The sequence below is a fragment of the Myotis daubentonii genome, chromosome 10 (genome assembly GCF_963259705.1).
Source record: "Myotis daubentonii chromosome 10, mMyoDau2.1, whole genome shotgun sequence".
NCBI lineage: Eukaryota > Metazoa > Chordata > Mammalia > Chiroptera > Vespertilionidae > Myotis > Myotis daubentonii.
Genome location: NC_081849.1, coordinates 73,028,329 through 73,051,195, shown reverse-complemented (window position 1 = coordinate 73,051,195; position 22,867 = coordinate 73,028,329). Strand labels below are relative to the sequence as shown.

Below are 22,867 nucleotides of genomic sequence, written 5' to 3'. Positions count from 1 at the left end.
CTTTGAATTAAAGAAACACTCACATCTATTTAATTTTCAGCCTGACTACACAGTGTTCTTCACGTTGCCCTGTTTTCACCAAGTTAAGGTGAGTCTCTGCTTCCTTCCCCGCCCTGGTCCAGGGATAAGGGCCATCGTATGGAATTTGTTGTGGGGTTTTTCTCCTGTAGTTACAGCTTCTGGGTCCAGTCCTGAGGCTGTTTCTGCCATTATGATGTTCTGTTGTCCATTGGCCCAACTGCCATCTCCTTCTGAAAACACGTGGTCCCAGCACCAAGGACCCAGCTGGGCCAGAATCACACAGAGGCTGAATGGGCCCTAAAGCCCCCGCCCTCTTGTTCCTGACTTCTGACACCCTGAGTCCTCCTGGTTCTACCGGGGTCTCGGCCCAGTGGGGTGAATGGGGCAGCTCAAAGGCAGGGCTGGAATCTTTGGGGCAGCCCCCCCCCCCCGCCCCCCAGCTCCACACGAAAGACCTGGGAAGCCTTCTCCCATGGCATGTCTGGCCCAGCAGCAAGTGGCTCAAGCTGGTGCTTAAAGTGTTTAAAGGGACTTGCCTGAAATCTAGCTAACGCTCCTGCAAGTGTCTAATTTGCTAACAAAGGAGTTGTGTTCCACACATCCATTGACTTAGAACCTGGAACACATTTCCTACAGATGGCTTGCTCACAGCCTACAGACAGTTACATAATCTATAAAGGCTCAGGATGAGAACTAGAAGTGCTGCTGTGCACGTTCAGTTAAGTTCCCTTAGCCGTTCCGTGGGCATTGGGGGCTGGCCAGTGAACCTGACCCCCTTTATATCTGGGGGGTCGCCTTTATATCTGTCCATGTTTATGCAGTTACTGGAACTATGGGCTTCAGGGACCCAAACCCTAGGACATGGCACCCGGATTCCACCATTCAAGCACCCCTACACCACAGGTCCCCTGGAGAAAGAGAGCACGCAGGGCCAGGCCCACACTCACAGCAAAGGCAGCCATGCTGATGGCACGGAACTTCAGGAGCAGCAGCGAGCTCTCTCCGGGTCTCCTTTGTGGGCCACTGTGCTAGCAGGCACAGGGCTCCCACCCCGCACCCTGCAGTTCTCTCACACTGTCTCCAGGCAGCCTCAGGCAGCTTCCCAGGCCAGAGGAGCGCCTATGCTTCTTTGTATCCCAGTTACTTCACAGGCAACACGGTGCCAGGTGCATAGCTGGTGCTCAAAAATGGTGGAATTAATCAATTTAATTTATACTCCCTCGCCCTGTGCCATTTTCTTCCTTGCTCCAACACCCATCCAGTGAGGGCACATGTGTCCTTTTAAACAGAATGGCTCCCCCTCTCCTACCGCCTCTTCTCTTTTTTTTTTTTTTAATTTTTTTTTAAAAATATATTTTATCGATTTTTTACAGAGAGGAAGGGAGAGAGAGAGTTAGAAACATCGATGAGAGAGAAACATCGATCAGCTGCCTCCTGCACATCTCCTACTGGGGATATGCCCGCAACCAAGGTACATGCCCTTGACCGGAATCGAACCCGGGACCCTTCAGTCTGCAAGCCGACGCTCTATCCACTGAGCCAAACCGGTTTCGGCACGCCTCTTCTCTTTTATCCCTGCTCCTGTATTCACTGGAAAGGAAGTAACTGGAAAGGTATTTGTGTGTGGGAGGGGTGCAGGGGAAGAACCTACAGCACCGAGAATTAGATCTGGTTTGGTTTTGATTTGTTCTCTCTTTTGTTTGTGTGTTGTTTGCTGCTGTAACAAGAAGTCACACTGCCAGTCGCTGAGCAGGCGGGGTGGCGAGGAGCTGTTCCTTAGGAAAGAATGGAAGGAGCGTCTGGGGTCGGGACGCTCCTGCCTCTCAGGGAGAGGGGACAGGCTCTTTGGTGTTTTACACTTGGGGATTTTCCTAATGGCCATCCAGCTTGGCTATAGGGAAAGGTGAATGAACACTTTGTGGGCTTTGTTCGGAGAGATCAGAAGAGCCCCAACTGCTATGGACCCCTAGGCAAAAGCCTGGGAAGGAGGCCTGTGAAGACAGATGACTGAGCCAGCCAGACCAGCGACTCTGCAGCGAGGGGACCCCTAAGGGCAATGGCTGATGTGAGAACCATGGGGCCCCTTTTCAAATGGGGCAAAGTTGGCATGCGGAGTCACCCACACACCTAGACAGACACGGGGGGGGGGGGGTGTGCAGCAGCTGAGAACACTGTGACCCGCCCTGTCACAGGTGAGGGTCTCCTGGGCCATGTGGCAAGGGGCAGTACCACTGGCCTAGCCTCACTGGCCTGGACCCCTTGGCATTTGAGAAGACTTGCCAGGGCAGCCAGGTTGAGGTAAACCTGAAAAGATTGGACACCTCTCCAACAGGCTTTTCAGGAGAGAATATTCTAGCAAACACTTATCTAATTGTTCATGGAAGTCCCTAAGCATATGAACTTGAGTGGATGGGAGAAACAGAGAAATATAGGTGTTTACTCAGGTATCCCCTATTCCTACCCCTAACAAAGGGATCTGGGAAGGAACCATATGTCTTTTTCTTTAGGTATTTCTGAGGTCATCAGTTTGTCAGGTTTCTTTCTGCCTGAGATGTCTCCGCTTTTTCTGCATTTCCTCTGACTGGGGAAAAAGGCTCTGCCCTGTTAAAGGGATGTGAGGCTCAGGGGGAAAGGGTATGGGGAGTGAGGGAGCCTATTGAGCCTGGTCAGGGGCTGCCCTGTCCAGCAAAGGTGAGTGGTTCTAGGAAGCTGGACACAGGGCTCTCGATTCACTGCTATGCCTGCTTTAACATGCCTCACGGCTAAGATTAGTTGATATACCAGGTTCCCTGGGCAATTCCAAATGATGCAACAAGCATGAAAGAAAACACTGAGGGCAATCTGAGGTTCCTATGTACGCAGGATAACAAAGAGCTCTGCTTTCATGAGTCAAATCACCAGGTTGATAGCTTATGCTGAGGTCTAGTTGTTAGAGCTGACAGAGGCCAGCGTGTTCTTGCAAAGTCGACTCCAGATTAGGCTTGGTTGTGGGCTACTTGACTCACAGCCTTTGAGAATGTGTAGTCTGTGAGGGAGACTGTACCGTCCTAGCCACGGTGGCAGCCAGAGTTGGTAGAAGTAACCATCGCCGAGGGAGAGTTGATTCAGACCTCCTTGGGTTACAATGGAGAGGTATCTGTAGCAGATGAGGTTTCAGAGGAAGATAAGACATCTCTATAGGAACCAAATCAAGGAAGACACATCATGTGTGTATTTGACTATTACAATTTGAATTCATGGCAGTAACTCTTGGATTGGTTTAATCTACTACATGTGGTATGTGTGTGTGTGTGTGTGTGAGCATGCACGTGCACACACACACACACATATACAGGAGTGTGCATGTGAGAGCCTCCTGGCATTGGGGTAGGCATGCCAGAGATGCTGGTGAGAGCCTCCCCTATCCACGTTCTTCTTGGGGAATTTGACCTCCCAACGCCCCTGGAAGGAGGAGCCTCATTTACCCTGCTCTCCACAACCCTGGCCACAGATGACGGACCGCAATGCTCAGCTAATGCAAGGGACCCAGGCCATAGGCAGGGCTGTGCCAGGTATAGTTCCTCCTCCTTTTTTACCCTCTCAAGACATTAACCTGAGAGACACGGAGATGGTCAAACAATGGTGGTTATGTAGAACCAAGTCTGGGGAAGTGTGCTGATGAGTAAGTGGAAAGGCAGAGAAGCGGGAGACAGGAGCAGACAGAGAAAAACAGAGAAAGGGGGACCCTGAGGCCCACGAGAAGCAGGAAAAACTTGGGATCCCAGCACCCCAGGTCCATCCTGAGTGGCCCATAGAGCCTTCATTGCCAATTTCAGTGTCTGGGAGTTGCCTGTCAAATCCTTGTATCCTGACTGTAAACCCCAATAAATTCCAACTAATTCCAATAGGTTCTCTTCTTTGCAACCAAATAATCCCTAAGACAGTTTGATTGAGCAAGATGAGAGAGTAGGTGTCACAGACACAGCGCCAAGTGGAAGTTGTTGGGATGTCTGTGACTTACTTTAAAACACTTTGGTAAGGCAATTAGTCATGCTCTTCCTTACTCTAAGGGCCGCCAGTTGCTCCAATGGAAAATTCCCCTGCAGGGTAGTCACCGAGTGTTTTATCAGAAAAGCCACTTCAAGAGTTTCTGTGGTGGATGGCTCACTGAACACCTGAGGCTTTGTGCATTAGCATCTGAATGTCAGAAATTAATTTTTATTGTTGAAATTAGTTCTTTGTCAATAAGTATGGTATTAGAAATGGACTCTTGTTGATGAAGTTAAAGGTATTCAAGATATGTAGACTGACTAAAATATTTTAACGGTGTACTGTTCTTCACTATCCCACGAGTGGAGTGGGAGATGTGAGATGTGTAGACAGGTTCCCTTCAAGGAAACCTCCACTGCCCACTCCTTCAGGGTCGGCTTCAGTAGAGCCTCCTTGCCTGCGGCCACCTTTCCTGTGGCAGCCTGTATCCAGTGACTGAGCCTGATGGGGAGAAAGTCCCAGGCATTTTGACCCAATGCAAGACAACCCTGGTGGATAACATTAAGTCCAGAGCTCGACACTGGTTTGCTTGATGCCTCCTTGCATGTACATTATCATTCAACTTTTCCCTCTGCCCAATCTTAATCCTTTCCCCACCCTTTTTTGAAAAAAAATTTACCTTAAATTATATTGACTTAAATTCTAACTAAATATTAGTATTGTCTTAACATTAGTAAAATATTGTTATTAGCATTAAAAATTCCATCCAAGTTATACTAGTAGATTATAAAGCTCCCTCCATATGAAAATAGATAAACCCTTAATTATGTTATACTCTTTATAAACTAATAAAGAGTGTAATAGGTATAAATCAAGTTTGAAGATCATCTATACTTTTTCTGATATTCAATTATTTTGAGCTTTTTCTATTTTTAAAGCAGGACTAGCTGGCCATATATGTTAACTGGTGTCATGTCATTTGCATTTGTTTCTTATGATGGCTCCTTCCCCTTCCTCTTACAGGGTTTGATCCCTAATAAACATTTTGCACCCCAAATATTGTCTCAGCACCTGCTCCTGGCACACTTGACTGGTGACAAATGGGCTGTAAGAAACCACTGAGGCTCATAGCACACGAATAATGTGCTGTGGCTGCCAGAACAAAACTCCACACACTGGGTGGCTTCAACAACACATCTGTGTGGTCACACAGTTCTGGAGGCTAGACGTCCAAAATCCAGGTGTAGGCAGAGCTGGTTCCTTCTGAGCGCTGAGGACAGGGTCTGTGCTGGGCCTCTCCTTGCTTTGTGAGTGGCTCTTTTCTCCCGGTGTCTCTTCACATCATCTTGCCTCATGCCTGTCTGTGTCTGTGTCCCAATATCTGAAAGAGCACAAGAAGCACCATTAACACTCATATTCCTAGCAACATTCTGTTCATGTTGATGTATGTATTCTCTAACAAAATAGAAACTTGCTCTACAGCTCTGTTCTTTCTGAGCTCTCATCAGAATCTGCTTTAACATTTATGTCTTCCCACACATGGTAAGGTAGCCAGTTTAATTCCCAGTCAAGCACATGCCCCATTTGCTGGCTCGATCCTCGATGGGGGGCCTGCAGGAGGCAGCCATCGATGTTTCACTCTTTCCCAACAATCTCTTTAAGGCAATCCAAGCTTTTGCTATTGTGCACTTTAAATTTGTCCAGCCCCTACTCTTACCCAATTCCAAAGCCATTCCTACATTTTTAGGTATTTGTTACACCTGCACCCCACTTCCCAGAACTAAAATCTGTATGAGTTCAGGGTTCTTCAGAGAAATAAACTAATGGTGGGGGAGGAGGGGAGAGATTTCAAGGAATTGGCTCATGTGATTGTGGTGGACAGCAACTCCAAAAATCTGAAGGGCAGGGCAGTCTGGTAATTCAAGTAAGACTTATTGTTGCCACTCTTGAATCAATTCATGAGTTGAAAGGCTGGAAATGCAGGCAGAATCTCTATGTTGCAGTCTGGGGTCTGAATTCCTTCTTCTTTAAGATTATCTTGGCCTTTGCTCTTAAAGCCTTCAACTGATTGGATGAGGCGCACCAACACCACGGAGAGTAATTTGCTTTACACAAAGTTTACTAATTAAAGTGTTAATCACATCTTAAAATACTTTCACAGTAACAGAAACACTTTGGTGTTTGACCAAGCATCTGGGCACCATACCCTAGCCAAGTTGAAACATAAAATTAACCATCACAAGTGCGTAGCCTTAAGAATGGGTCCTGAGGCTTAATCCTATACTGTCTGTGCATTGCTTAGGAGGAGCTCTGTTCACCTGTTGCTGGGTTTCAGTGAAACAGATCATGTCTCTGAAGTGCTGTTGCCTCTATTCCAAGTGACCGTCTTACTCAGGGCTCCTAAAAGGACAGAGTACTGGGTCTCCATTGAGTGCATCAGTTTGTGTATACTCTTTGAATCTGGTAGTAAAACATTTCTTAATACATTTCTGTATGAATGACCGGGTTTGGTAGATTTGCTCTCTTTACAAACTCCGAGGACAGTTGTAGGGGAGTAGTTTACCTTTATTTACCTCAATTTTCTCTCAGTAGCTATCCTCAGCTATCAAGAACCTAATAGTTGTGCATCGTGACCAAACTGACTTAGGTCAGTTCGTAATAATGGTGATGTGTGGTTTCCATGTAGCTCAGGGACACTCACTTAACTCACTTCTCATTTCACTCAGGTCTGTCTGTCCAAATGTCACTCCTTCTGAGCAGCCTTCCTTGATGGAGCTAACTGAATTAGCCAATGGAAACACACATACTGTACACACTCTCACACACACATGCCATCATGCCGGGAGCCGGTCCATGCTTGCTGTTTCAAGGGACCTGGCATATATGGCATACTGTTCTTGGCACTATGTGTTTTAACCAAGGTCTCTGAGAAAGGTGGTTTCCCCAGGTAGGGATTTTCCCCTGAAGTTAGGGAGGGAATAAAACCCCTCAACTAAGTGCCAGGCGGGTAATTAATCCCTTTAACTACGAACAGTCATGCTTAAACTACATAATCTTTTCTCCCTGGAATGGAGATAAGAAACGCCCTAACCTTTGTAATAGAGATTGATAGGATTGAATCAACTGGTATAAATACAGTTGTAACAAGACAGAAACACTCAGAACTCAGAACACAGAACTCATAAGACAGAAAGACACAGAACTTAGAACAGAATCAAGAAGACAGAATCTACTCGGAGCCTAGAGACAGAGCCTAGCGGGAGAACATGGCAAGGGATCCTGGACTGAACCTGACTACAGAGATTGGCAGGAGAACCTGACTGGAACCTGGACACTGAGCCTGGCTGGAAAGCCTGGACCAAACCTGGCTGGAGAAGTCCCTGTGTCATTCCTTCTTCGCCGACTCCGTCCACACCTTAGGGGACCCCTGGACCTGCTGGGGTTGGACCCCGGCATATGGCGCCCGAACAGGGACCCCTAGGTAAGCGCCCTGCACTCGGGACGGATCGGACTCCACCGTAGGAAGAAGGTGGATAGTCTTCGCCGACTCCGTCCACACCTTTGGGAATCCCTGGAACAGGATTCCCCTAGGTAAGCCCCCCCCCCCCTTGAGAACCCCCACACTCGGGACGGATAGGACTCCACCAGGGTGCTACAGACCCCCCTATAGAGGATAAATAGGGTAAGAAGGTGGATAGTACAGAACTTAGATTGAGAAGATGTGCCATACTGAGTCCAAAGAAAGAAGACTCTGTATTGATCTTTAGATTAAGAAGATGTGCCATACTGAGTCTAAAGAAAAAAGACTCTGTATTGATCTTTTAACATATATGCTTGCTAGCAGAGGAATTAAGGTTACTCCCAGTCAGACAGAACGTTTTATACAAGAAGTATGTCCATGCTTTTCTGAGGAAGGAAAGGTAAATGTAATGGCATGGGAGGAGGTAGGCCCAAGGAGCCTTATCCTTAACCCCACTGCAGCCTTTCTACCCTGGGAAAGTGCAGGATTGGCAAGCTCTCCCTGGGATGATAGATCAGGACTCAGGTAATAGCAGAAAGCGCCAATCCTACTCTTAAAATGGATACAAGAGAGCATTTCAGGTTTTTCTTTTTAATGCCTGCTTTTAAAAAATAAAAAAGGGGGAATTTGCCGGGAGCCGGTCCATGCTTGCTGTTTCAAGGGACCTGGCATATATGGCATACTGTTCTTGGCACTATGTGTTTTAACCAAGGTCTCTGAGAAAGGTGGTTTCCCCAGGTAGGGATTTTCCCCTGAAGTTAGGGAGGGAATAAAACCCCTCAACTAAGTGCCAGGCGGGTAATTAATCCCTTTAACTACGAACAGTCATGCTTAAACTACATAATCTTTTCTCCCTGGAATGGAGATAAGAAACGCCCTAACCTTTGTAATAGAGATTGATAGGATTGAATCAACTGGTATAAATACAGTTGTAACAAGACAGAAACACTCAGAACTCAGAACACAGAACTCATAAGACAGAAAGACACAGAACTTAGAACAGAATCAAGAAGACAGAATCTACTCGGAGCCTAGAGACAGAGCCTAGCGGGAGAACATGGCAAGGGATCCTGGACTGAACCTGACTACAGAGATTGGCAGGAGAACCTGACTGGAACCTGGACACTGAACCTGACTGGAGAGCCTGGACAGAACCTGGCTGGAGAACCTAGCGAGGGAACATGGCTACAAAACCTCGCTGGAGATCTGAAGCAGAACCTCTCTGGAGATCCGGGCTAGAGATCCTGGCTAGGTTGCTGATCAACTGAACGCTGTCTCCGTGTCCTTCCTTCTTCGCCGACTCCGTCTACGCCTTTGGGAACCCCTGGACCCGCTGGGGCTGGACCCCGGCACCATCACCTACTATTATGTCCGAACGCCGCTTCACTCCTTATTGACACGTATCAAACCTGAATTATAGTTAACAGTTTCTGTATTTGTTTTTGATTTTTCTCCTCTGCCAGTATGTAAGCAGCATTGAGGCAGATGCCGTGCTCACTGCTGCAACCCTAGAGCATGCTGGGCATATGTTAGAAGTTAATCGTTATGTGCTGATGGAACACATGAATGAACTTATGCAAAATTCACATCTGTCAGGTGTCAGCTATGCGGCACTGGGGCTTTAAGGCACAAAAGAGGTGGTTTAAAGTAAGTGTCCAGCCCTGGCTGCTGTGACTCAGTTGTTTGGGCATCATCGCGTGCATGGAAAGGTTTCCAGTTCAATTCCCGGATGGGCACATGTCCGGTTTGCAGGCTCAATCCTCTGGATCCTCAGTAGGGGGTTTGCAAGAGGCAGCTGATCGATGTTTCACTCTCTCTGTCCCTCTCCTTTCCTCTCTCTCTCTCTCTCTCTCTCTCTCTCTCTCTATATATATATATATATATATATATATATATATATATACACACACACAACTTTTGGTCCTACTCTCACCCCTTGCCAATCTCACTCTCTGCGCACCTTGGTTCAGTCTTTCACATAAGCTCACCTAGGTTCGATTTCTGGTCCCCAAGAAGCAGTTCATCTGACCAGCCCAATTGTATGAGAAGTTCAGCAAATGTTGTTTTTATGTGAAGTGATATGTTTTGACTTTTCATGGCTCACTTGGTGTGCCTCAACAGAAACACTGAAATACAGTGACAGGTTGTTAATTAAAAGGACAGGGCCTGGGGAGTGGGGGTGGTTGCTAAGCAGAAAGAGTGTGCTAAATAAGTTGATAATGCAAACAAAACTCCAGAGGATATTTTCAGTCCACACAGAAGGGCACTCTGTTTTCAAATATTGCTTAAGTAGATAAGAAACGACTACTTATCTACCAAAAAATGATACCAAATACAAATCATTCTTTATTACAGCAATTCTCTTAAGTTTCTATACCAGGTAGTAGTTTGCTAATCTAGTTGTAGCATATATTTGCAAAAAAGAAAAAAGAAAGGAAAGATATGTATCTCTAACTGGATATAGTGGTGGTGGTGATGATGGTAATAATAGTGATGGTGCTGGTGGTGCTGGTGGTGCTGGTGGTGGTGGTAGTGATAGTGGTAGTGCTGGTGGTAGTGGTGAGGGTGATGGTGGTGGTGGTGGTGATAGTAATGGTATTGGTGATGGTATTGATGGTGCTAGTGGTGATGGTGATGGTGGTGGTAGAACAGTAAAAGCTAATACCACTAAGTCCTTCCTATGGACCACAGAGGCCCTGAGAGATGAGCTATTGAGGCTCACCCTTCCACCTGCAAAAGGCTCCAGCAGCACAGCTGGAAAACAGCTGATCCAATTCCCTCATCTTACAGAGAAAAAAAAAACCATGGAAAGCAGAGAAATGTGGAAAGGTGACAAAGGTGAGAGACAGAAGACCAAAAAATTGTGTCCGGGAAGGAAATTGTTTTGTCATATTTTCCCACCACAGCTCTTCACTGTAATTCAAGAACGCCCGTGAAGATTTGTTCTCCCTCATCCAGGAATTCACTGTGAGAAACAGCCAGCCTGGCCTGGAAACAAAAGAGGCCTGGAGAGCATGGTGGGGGCCTGCTGTGGAAGGGGAACCGAGTGGCCAGGAGGTGGCTTTGCAGACCCTGATGATGAAGAGGGGGTGAACACTGTGAAGGGTCCATCTGGGAGCGAGCAGCCCGTTGAGACGGTGAGGACAAAGGCTTTTCTGTCCTTTGCCACCCGAGAGGCAGTGCTTTTCTGAGCAGCTCTAATTATAAATCCCTGTCCTGCTAAGATGGGTAAACTTGGCAGCATTCGAGATCTGCCTTGTGTCTTAACTATTTCTCAGTTGGTTTAGGTTTGGCAAAACCCCAAATGCATTTTGCCAAGCACTCTTTCCCTTAATTTCTAATCCCCTGAGTGGCTTAAGGGAAATTTCATCCATATGTCTCTGAGTCATTTACTGTGAACTCATCTTTTGGTAAAAGAAATACGTTCTCAAGCCAGCACCGTCCAGAGAATAGCAAAATTTTAGGCTAGAATGGGTCATGCTTTCTTCGGGAAGAATTTCCTGATTACAAGGAGGGAAAGAGAGCTATGTTTCCTGTTCTCAGCTCCTTTCCCTTTCTGCATAGTCTTTCGAAGGATGTGCATGAAAACCTCCTTTCTCTATTATTTATAAAGTTGGTGAATGCTACATTTGCATTTGGGTTTAAACAAACTCTATGGATTTGTTGTTTTAGATGCAAATTCTTATTTTTAACTTATGCAGGGAAGGAAACAAACAAACACATGCTACACGGCAGGTGCATCTCAGCAGCCGGGTAAGATAAATGTTATCCTCTTATATAAAAAATCTGAGATGAAAAAATATTAACTAGGGCCCTGGCCAGTTTGGCTCAGTGGATAGAGCGTCGGCCTGCGGACTGAAGGGTCCCAGGTTCGATTCCAGCCAAGGGCATGTACCTTGGTTGTGGGCACATCCCCAGTAGGAGGTGTGCAGGAGGCAGCTGATTGATGTTTCTCTCTCATCAATGTTTCTAACTCTCTATTCCTCTCCCTTCCTCTCTGTAAAAAATCAATAAAATATATTTTAAAAAAATATTAACTAGGAAAGGCATGATCTTAATAAAAGGCAAAGTCAAAGTTCCAATCCAGAGCTCTCTGACTCCCAAGTTCACATTCTTCCCACCTGTCCATGCTCATTCTCAGGCACAAAGGGAAGGCCCAACACATTCTGGTAGACAGCTGTCATGCACATAATGATGGATTCTAGCCTGGTGTTTATTGTTTGTAAAGTCAACAGGGACTAGACTTGGCATTACTGCAAAATAGTTATCCTCTTTTTTGTTGCCTCCGGAGAGTTTGGGACCCGCCTCACTCACTGTGGCAAGATGTCATACATGGAAAGTGTTGGTCTTGGAAGTGAAGTCTTTAATATTACTAATAATGATGATGAGCCTCCAGGTACATAGGAATTACAGGTAATAAAGGAACAGGTAAAACACTACCGTGAAGATGCAATCTGCAAAACCAAGAATGTTGAAAATGCCACATGACAAATAGCCCACTTTATTCAATAAATATATGGCAAGGGGGGGGGGGGGAAGAGGTCTATAGATTAAAAAAGACAAGAGGCATTTCAACTGAATGCAGTCTGAGTCTTATTTGGATCCTGATTCGAGCAAGCCAAGAATAAAAAGAAATCATGAGATAATTGGGGACATTTGAACACTGCCTAAATATGTTATAACTAGAGGCCCAGTGCACGAAATGCATGCATGGGGAGGAGTGGGGGGCGTCCTTCAGCCCGGCCTGCACCTCTCCAATCCAGGACCCCTCAGGGGACATCCCTCTGACAGTCTGGGACTGCTGGCTCCTAACCACCTGGCTTGCCTGCCTGCCTGCCTGGTCGCCCCTAACCACCTCTGCCTTGGACCCTGCCACCGTGGCTTTGTCCAGAAGGACGTCCGGAAGATGTCCAGTCTAATTAGCATATTACCCTTTTATTAGTATAGATATTAACAAGTTACTGTTAATTTTTAGATGTGTTGATGGCATTGTGAATACATTAAAAACAAGAAAGATATACCTTTTCCTTTATGAAGTGTCTATTCAAGCTTTTTGGTCAAATTTTCAATTGCACCATTTGTCTTTTTATTATTGAGTTGCAGGAAATGCTAACATTTGCTGGATATAAGTCCTCAGATATATACATGGCCAATATTTTCTCCTAATCTGTATTTTTTTCTTCTTTTTCTTAATAGTATCTTTTGATGAGCAGACATTTTTTTAATTTTGATGAAGTCCACTTTAACACCTTTTTTCTTTTATGGTTATCAGGGACACCTAAAATAAAGTTCCCCCTCCTGGGCCAGCCCCAGGTATCTGGTTCCATTGGTCTGTGTTGGGGCCAAGCATTGCTGCTTTCTAAAGATTGTTCGAGTCCTTCCAATGTACAACCGGGGTTAATAACCCCAGCGCTAAAAAGAAGTGTGACCTGAAATGTAGAAACCTCTAAAGAAATGAAGTTCTGAAAATATAATAAGGCAGAATCCAAGTGAACATCGAGGAGGTGCCTGAAACCTCTGCAATGTCAGCACAGGGAACATTTCAATGAGAAGGTAGAGTGAGGAGCATGCCCGAAAGACAGGGCGTCACAGCAGAGGCTGTGGTGCTGTGACAGCTCCGACCTCAGGCCTGTAATACTCAGAGGGCAAAAAGAGACCTGCAGCCTTGGCGGTGGCTCAGTGGTTAGAGCAGGGGGTTCCTCAAACTTTTTAAACAGGGGGCCAGTTCACTGTCCCTCAGACCGTTGGAGGGCCAGACTATAGTTTAAAAAAAAAAAAACAACTATGAACAAATTCCTATGCACACTGCACATATCTTATTTTGAAGTAAAAAAAACAAAATGGGAACAAATACAATATTTGTATTTGCATGTGGCCCGCGGGCCGTAGTTTGAGGACCCCTCCTGGGTTAGACTGTCGGCTCACAAACTGAAGGGCACATGCTTGGGGTGTGGGTTTGTTCCCTGACCCCGGTCAGGGCACGTGCAGGAAGCGATCAGCAGGTGTGTCTCTCTCACATCGATGTTTCTTTCTCTCTCTTCCCCACTCCCTTCCTCCCTCCTTTTCACACTCTCTAAAAGGCAACAGGAAAAAATATCCTCCGGTGAGGATTAACAACGCCAAAACAGACCTGGTAAAATTGTGTTTGGAGCGAATCGATGAACGAAAAGGGCGATGGCGTGGAGTGGAGTGGGGCAGGTGGTGGCACTGCCCAACTGTGGTTTTACTTCTGTCCTTGACACCAGGAAAGCGGAACACAGATGACTGAGAGGGAACAGAAGCTGAAGATGGATGGAGAGATAGTGAGGGAGCCCGAGTCGCTCTAAATGAGCCCAGGACTCCAGGCCCAGGAATTACTAGTACAGCCTGGGAACAGGAAGACCTTGCAGAGGTAATTGAGGAATCACGCTGTAATCTCTGAAAATCACAGAGGGAGGGAAGAGTGCCAGAAAACCCAAGATGAGAAAACACTCCAACTATGAGGCTGTCAGAAATGTCAGGTCCCCCACAGTGCCCAGCATTGGCCTTGAGGACGTGCCCCTCGGAGGCTAGGCGGCCCCTGGCACCCATCCAGGAAGCTCACACCCACCCTGCCCACAGAAAAGCAGCTGTAACGGCAAACCCAGGTGACAATTCTCCTCTCTGGGATAAATCCTCAGTTGAGAACATGTTCTGTCCTCAGAAGCTGTGATCCTGATTTCTTTGCCCATGACATGGTGTACCCTAGGAGTACAGATCTTCAAGATCAAGTGTTTCACAATTATTTATTTTCCACCCATCTTCTTCGGTCCTCTTTGTGAACAAATAAAACCAGGTTGCTAAGGCTTAGAAGGCCTTCAATGCCAGTCATGCATGGCTGCTGCCCAATTCACAAGGCCAGTTTTTGGCAGACAAGTTCTCTACCGGATTACACTTTCAGAGGCCTAACACCTACCCAGATAAGTAAGGGGTAGACACAGACACAATAGCCTCCTGAACTCAGCCTAATCACTAAGGAAGCTTTCTATGCTCACCAAGCAACAGTTTTATTATAATTTGGTTTCATACAGAATCGTCTACAAGCTCAAAATGTACTCATTAGTGAACATGAATATTCCATCCTCTTAACAGTTATATATTTTTTCAAAATAAGTTATTTGGTAATCCTCCACTCTTTAAGAAGTAAATCTGTTTCCTATTTCTGCTGTTAACAATGATCACGGACACAGCAGGTTCAACAACACAAAGTTATTATCTTAGAGTTCTGTAGGTCAGAAGTATAAAATGAAGTGTGCGCAAGGCTGAATTTTCCCCTACTTCCATATTTTTTCCAGCCTCTGGAGGCTGCTTGCTTTCCTTGGCTCATGGCCCCTTCCTCCAAATCCAGACATGTTACATCTCTCAGGCTCTCCTTGTATTGATCACATTTCTTTATGTGACCACAACTGGGAAAGGTTCTCTATTTTGGGTAGCTCACGTGACTAAACTGGGCCCACCCGGATAACCCGGGATTATCTCCCCATCTCAAGTTCCTTAGCATAATCACATCTACAAAGTCGCTTCCCCACATGAAGTAACATTCACACATTCTGGGAAGCAGGACATACAGACATCTTTGGGAGGGCATTATTCTGCCTACCACAGAGATAAAGGGTAATCTTAATGCCATTTTTTTAAGTGCCTCTCATCATCCCTGGGTTTGTGAATTAGAGTTTATGAGATTGGTATCATATATTTCAAATTTTATTAAGGTAAGAACCATCTTTCATTGTTATACAAAACAAATTACTTGTCAAAGAGTATTTGCTGAAGCCTACAATATGGGATAGAACTATCATCTAGGGCAGAGTAGTGCATGATCTTTCAGGGGAAAAGTTTCAAGTATATGTTAATTTTTCACTCTTTGTCCAGAAGGCTCTGCCTTACAGGTTAAAGTCAAAATTGTAGAAGTCCTTTAAAAACAAACAAACAAACTGGTGGAAGTCAAATTTCTGAGTCCTACCAACTTCAAGCATGACATCTAGATGGAGCAACATCATCCCCAACACACCTTCCCCCTTCAACTCCAGGTCATTAGTGTTTATATTTTGAGGATCTCTCACAAAAAATCAGCTATCAGAAATTTACACCTTTCAGGAGTCATCCACTGGATCTTTGAAGACCTGAAAACACGAGTTACCTCTGTTATGTTGCATAGCAACCTTTCCTGGGATGGGGGAGGTGGGGGAGGGTTCATCATCACAACTGAACTTCTTCCATCCTCACCTGGTCTAAAAACCACCAGCATAGTGAGACTGCAGGAGCCCGCCATCCCAGATTATTCTCCTCCAAAGAAATCTGGCCAGTGCTGTTCAACAGAACTTTCTTCAGTGATGGAAACGCTCTGCAATGAGTACTGTTCAATACTCTTTACACTGGCTACTTGTGGTTACTGAACAATTGAAATGTGGCTAGTGTAACTAAGCAACTGAATTTCTTATTTTGATTAATTAATTTACTATAAACACTCGCATGTAGCTACTGACTACCACAGTGGACAGGTCAGATATAGACCATCTGGGGGGAAAGGAGGACTTGGCCATCAGGTCATATTATGCTCCTGTGGATCCCCTCTGGGGGGATGGGATCAGGCACTCCATTATGCCATGCATGGATCAGGGCAAGCTCAAGCATTTCCAGAGCCTGAGAGACTAAAACGAAGCACCAAACCTACTGATTCAACATCAATACACAACAGCATCTGGGGCGTCCAGAACCACAGGTTTTCTGTTCTGGCTCACGGAACTACCCGGTCCCATTCAAGGCAACAGGCACAATGGGCAAGAATGTCCGGAACTTTGCCACAGCTCAGCCTTGTTGTCTTTGCATCTCTCAGTAGAAAGCAGCAGCAAAAGGCACAGACCATGGCCATTATGGCAACCACAGAGCAAACTTTCTATCTAACCCCCAACACCCAGATGTGATAGCCATGCCTTGCTTCTTACCACTCAGTTTGCACCTACCACTCCATTTTGTATGTTGGAATTTCTAGCAGTTCTAGAAGGAGATGTCAAATAAAATAGACATATTCAAGGAGGGTTCCTGGGTCAACTCTTCATTCAGTCTCTGCCACTTGTTCAGTAACTGAACCCAGTAACGAGGTTATGGGTGTAACCGGTGTTATCCTGAGCTCCCAAGGCAGAGCCTTTCGCCATTCTTCGTCACATTGATTCATTAACTAATATAGCTCATTTCTATCAGACCCACAAGAAACCCACAGTGGCTACAACTGCCCGTATGTGCATCCAAAAGGCATTTATTTTTATAAATGTTCCCACCTGGGTTGCTTCATTAATGTACACCAGTTCATACACCAATTTTTGTAAAGCAGAAGTTTAAAGATCACTTTTCCTCTGTGCTCTGCTGCCACCATCACCAAGTGATCACTGCTCCTTACAGTTAAATTTTCCCTCTAACACCCATTTGTTCTGCTACATTTACCCCAGTTCCTGCCAGCCCCCAAAAGCGTTAAAAGCCATCAGGATAAGAATAACTACCAGTATAAACATGCTGCTGACAGGACGATTATATCTTACACCAGATCAGGTCTGTCTATAAAATTAAGTTAAACAAACTGTCTCCCATGAGCCTACTCTAGATATTCACCCATTCACCCAATTCTTCCATATAGAAAACTCTAAGAAGACAAATAAGACTTCCTAGTCCTGTTTCCCATTGCCTAGGTCATCCATTCCGATGGACTGGAGTTGCAGGTCCTCCCCACTCCAACATTTACCCCCTTTATCATCATCCCTTGCTCTTGGCCACCAACCTTGAAGCCACATGGCAGGGCTTGGTAAACTGTGGGAGGCTGAGGGAGCAGAAGGATTGGTTTGGACAATGGGTGGTGTCATTTGCTGAGACAGGGAATGAAGTTGTCCCATTACAGGGCCCAATGAGGCAGCTCACTTCTCCAAGACCAGTCCTCACTCTTGTCTGACATCAGCTTCACCTCCCTGACCCTCTGCGTTCTTGGTTTCTGGTTTCAAACACCAGCCTCCAGCCTTTCCCGGCCCAGTGGTTTACTCCCTGAGGGAGCACCTGCCTTTGTTCCATTCTTGATCTTTCCCTGCCCCTGATGCAGCCTGAGAGCAGATGCTTCTAGTCAACTCTCTCTTCTAATGAACCAGCCCTGACACCTCTGCACCTAACTCACCACTGAAGCAGCCCACTCACCGCCCCCCGGCCTTGGCCTTGCCTGCCACTCCAGGCTCCACTGCAGCACAGCCCAGCCTGGACCCAGCCCTTTCTGAGTCGCTCAGAGCCCCACAAAAATGTGAGCGGATATCAATCCACCGAAAAAATCTAGAATATATTATAAAAGAGATGCCTATGACCCGTAAAGGGGAAAGGTGACGATAACTAGGAGCTCACAGAAGGTTTGCTAAAGAGTAAAATTAAACACTCCCTTTTTTGGATAAGCTTACTCGATTAATTAATCAGGAAAATGTTGTAGACAGAAAGGCATTTGACCAAATTTCTCATGTCCTTATAGATAAGACCGCGTGGTAATACAGTTAGGTGTGTGAACATTCGGTTGAGTAACTATATCCAAGAGTACTCATTAATTAATTCCCCCACAGGTATTCAAAAACTCTGTCTTTGGTCCCACCTTCAACAAAAATTTTACCAATGATTTGGACAAAGAGAGACATCATATATATTAACATATGAGAATGACATTGAGCTAAATAATTTAATGGGTGATCAAATTGGGAGGCTAAAAGATCTATAAAAGGTGAAATGATAGGTTACAACCAACAGGAAAAATAATGGGTTTCTTTTAAGACCCAAAAACCCATTTGCAAGGGTACAAAGTGAGTAGAACCTGAATCAATACTAGTTTATTAAAACAATTAATGAAAGTAATTAACTAAAAATAATTAAGTAAAAAATGAAGGGTTTACTTGCCTACAAATCAGAGTGAACCAAGAGACCTAGGCCTTGCCAGCAGCTCCCATGAGTCTGAGGGCCACTCATTGCAGATGGGGCCCCAGCAAAGGAGGCAAAAGTTCTCTGCTGCTCCAAACAGAACCTCCAGCTCTCAGTGGGGTGCTTTGCAAATCTGACAGTGGCTGCCTCTGGGCGGAGAAATCGGAGGGGCTATACTTTCATACACTTCATTTTAATACTCCTTATTTAGCATCTACTTATTTGTATTTAACAAACCAAGAAAATAAAAAATCCAGTGCATAATGTGTGAGTTAAGAGTGCAGAATTTGGAGTTAGACAGATTGTTCAAATTGCAATTTAGCGACTTATTAGCTGTGGGAACCAGGGCATGTCACTTAAACCTACCGGCCCTCCGTCATCTCCAACACTGGGATGACAGCCACTCCATAAAGTTCTCAAAGAGATCATCTAAAAGATATAACTAAACTCACTATAAAACTTCAATCATATTCAGAGGAGGACCAGGACTGAGAGCCCAGAAACGGGACTCTGAGAGGTCCTGAGAAGGAAGCAGTAGTTGTCTTCAAGTGTTTGAGGGAAAAGTAGGAATAGCTTTTCACCGTGCTGCTCTAAAAGGCATAATTAAGACCGATAGGTAGAAACTTTTGTGGTGGAAAAGGACTGTTTTAACTCAGGCCATTTGTAAAAGTAGTGAGTGCCCCATGGCTGGAGGTATTCAATGCCAGTGACATGGCCACCTGCCAGAGATGATATTCAAGGGAGTCTTGCCCTGAGAGTCCAGTTAGGTTAGTGGTCCTGAAACTTTAAAAGCACAAGGAGAGTTTTTTAAAATGCAGGCTTTGGAGCTTCTGGGTTAGTGAACAGGTGCAGGGGCTGGGAGGGTAGCAGACCTGGAGGGGTGTGGGAGCCCCACACCCGTACCCACACACCTTGCCCTGTGCATCTCTCTCCCATCTGGCTCCTGAGTTACAACCTTTTATAATAAACCAGTGATCTAGTGAGTTAAAAACATGCAAAACAAAACAAAAATGCAGGTTCCATGTCCACACACAGTCGTAATGAATCAGAACACGCGTTGGGGGCAAGAACATTTTGCAAAATTTCCCCAAGAGACTCTGATGAAAAGCCAGGCTTGGAGACCAGTGCTCTGACCTCTCTGTTCCCTTGAGTTTAAGAATCTCTGACATGATGTGTGCTAAGTTGAATGCTGAAGATTGAAGCTGGAGTAAACGACAGTCAGAGTGTCTTTGTAGGAAACTGGGAAGGGGAAAGGGTGCAACGAAGGGGGCTACACATCCCTGCCACCACCCAGGCACCCCAGGGAACAAGCGCTCCTAGGAGATGGTGCAAATCCCTGGGGCCCTGACGCCCTCTGCCAAAGGGACCCTTAGGTATAGGTCAACTCTCTGCAAACCACCAGCATACATTTCCTTTGAAAGCCATAGTCACAAGCAATCCCTTCCCAACAGAAACACACGACATACTGTTTTGAGAGGTCAGCTAAGTCTCAGACAAAACTGGAGCCAGAAGAAGATGTCAAGATGTTACAGCCAACAAAGGGAACCGAAAAGAGGTGCAACCTTTGTTCCTTTTTAATTGGAAGAAGATGTTATTTCAGGCAGCAAGACATTTAAGCAATGCCATTGTTTGTTGCTGTCACTGATGAGAAGAAAGTCGACGGGCAGGAAGTGAACTTCTAAATGAGCTAACTTCAAAAATTAGGGTGTGCCTAGGCCTAACAGGTTACAGGTTACAGTATTAAATACTAGTTAAGTCCCAGTGACAATGACAAGCACTTCCCTAGTCATCTTAACTAGCTAAGCACCTCTTAGTTATAATATTAAGATATTGGCCTAACCTCAGGCAGCATTTCCCAACTTTTTGCTGAGGACACAAAGAACTCAAGAATGCAAATGCGCATTGACATTGCACGTAGCTGGATAAACTGGTCTCCTGCGTGTTCTTTACTATTATTTTTAAATGTATGGAGACACTCTTGAAATTAATAACATACATAGCTAGTTAAAAGCATTGCTGAATCCACAGCCGCTTTCCATCACCATGAACTGAACTGTCCCGATGAATGGGTACCAATACACAAACACTACCATCGGAGTGTGCATAACCCTTCTGCTTGAATGAGTGAAAACTAAGCTCCAGAACTTAGGAAGGGCATATCTGTGCTCATTTTCCTCCCATGCACTCTACAGATTGCTTTTCTTTGATTCAGGTTGAGCTGGCTCTTCCAGAGAAAACAGGAAAAAAGATGGGAGTGCAAAGAGAGGCTGGGGGAAAGGGCAACGGTTTAGCTGCTATACCTTCGTGCTGTGGGGAGATCTACTTCCCACCAAGTGAAAATTTTTGAGCTTTTTCCAGCAAACAAAGCTCTGAGGCTACCAACTCAAGTGAAATAAAGTGTAATATAGTGTTATTGTTGTGTGTGTGTATGTTTTAAAAAGCCCTGCTACTAGAAACCTGAAGAAATATTAGGAAGAGGGGTTACCTACTATATTCATTGCTTCAAAAAATAATCATTGATTTTCTACAATGTTTGTAAACTGCCTCTCTCCCCAGCAACTTACAAAACATTGGGATGCCACCAGGAAAGGAACTGGAGAAGGAATGTTATGCATGCCAAAATGTTGGACAGAGTAACTTATTAGCTTATATTAAATTTAGATTATAGTTGTACAATTTGTAAACCTTTTCAAATGATGAAATTCAATGCTGGGATGTTATTGAAAACAATAATACCCACACCCTGCCAGTAGCAATGCAAGATAGTACATTCAAGACCCTTAAAATGTTTAGACCCCTGATCCAGTAAGATATGGGAATTTTATTTTGAGAAAATAAGCCAAAGGAAGTTAAAAGTTATATGAAGAAATATTTTCACTGAGCACAATTTCTAATATTGAAAACTTGGAAGCAACCAAAAAGCTTAACAACGGAGGAATATTAAATTATAGGGCAACTCATTGAAATATTATGAAGCCATTAAAATGTCAATAATGAAGAACTATAAAAACATGACCAAGTACTAAGTGAAAACAAACAGAATATAAAATTGTATCTATGTCATAATTGTGGTTGAATAAAAATATATTATCTATTTTACCTACAAATAAGAAACATGAAAATATCCAAATAATTTTATTTACTGTCAGGAATTTGTGCGTAAATTTTACCTGTTTTTATCTTTAAGTATATTGACATCGTTATAAAGCTTGATACACAAAAGGAAGTCTGAGCATGAGGGCAAAATGATTTCTATCAGGCTCACAATCTCCTCCGCTTCCAGATTACAGATTCAGGGGGCATGATCACTCATTCCCAACCTACACATGCCCCTCCATCCGGTGTGGGGATAAAACTGAATTCATGATACAAGATACTACAGGGTTAGGGTTTTCACATAAACTAAAGGCCTGGTGCACGAATTTGTGCACAGGTGGGGTCTGGCTGGGCCCGCCAGGGGGAGGGGCCATGGGCGGTTGGCCGGGTGGCCCGCCCCCTGGTCGAACGCTAAGGTAGAGGGGACAATTTGCATATTGGCTTTTTATTGTATAGGATATGGCACTGTGTCTCCCTCTCAGTCTAGAAGGACAGGCAGAGATGCATGATGACAAAACAGCGTCTGACACTGTTAGAACTAGGAAACTGACCTGTTTCCTACAAAACTGCTATGAAATAGTATTCTTTCCAGAGAACACAGACTCCTACTCTCCATTGACAAAAACAATGCTCAGAGAGGTTATGGTTTGCTCACGGTCACACAGCTAGATGGTAGTGGAGATGATATTCAAACTGATTCCAAAGTCTCTTCATTCTACTCTCTACATCCAAGCAAATTTGGGAGAAGATGGGAGGTTCATTGTCTATGATGAAGTCCAAGTCAGTTTGCACATAGGTCTGAGTCCATTTGAACCTCAAGATTTTAGGCCAGTGTCCTCAATCCTAGTGGTACATTAGAATCATCTGGGGCTGAATTTTAAAATGTCTGATGCCTAGGCCTCACCTCCAGAGATTTCAATTTAATTGTTCTCACGTGTGGCTAAGACAAGGGTATCATACAAAAAGTCCCCAGGTGATTTTTTTTTCATTCAATAAGGCTAAGAACCACTGGTATTAGGCCCTTTGCATTTCCAATCTTAATCCTGTAAACTTTTCAACTGGCTCCCACAATTTGAGTTAGAACAGCACTCCAGTAACTCTTTTAATTTATTATTATGGTAGATATACATAATATTGACCATTTTAATAATTTCAAAGTGTATAATTCAGTGGTACCCAGTAAGTAGGTTCACAATGTTGTGCAGCTATCACTGCTGTCTAGGTTTAGAAGTTCATCATTCCAAACAGAAACCCAATAAGCAGTCACTCCTCGTTCCTTCCTACCCCGGCTTCCGGCGACCACCAATCTGC

At 44.8% G+C, this 22,867-nt stretch overlaps 1 long non-coding RNA gene across 1 annotated transcript in view; it reads right to left on the bottom strand.

Annotated features, from left to right (window-relative positions):
* Positions 1 to 4,198: 4,198 nt before the first annotated feature.
* The window catches only part of LOC132243144 (uncharacterized), a 39,745-nt gene continuing 21,076 nt past the window's right edge, over positions 4,199 to 22,867 (bottom strand). Inside the window, exon 3 of the long non-coding RNA XR_009454804.1 lies at positions 4,199 to 5,371. This is a non-coding gene — a long non-coding RNA (uncharacterized LOC132243144). The remainder of the gene's footprint in view (positions 5,372 to 22,867) is intronic.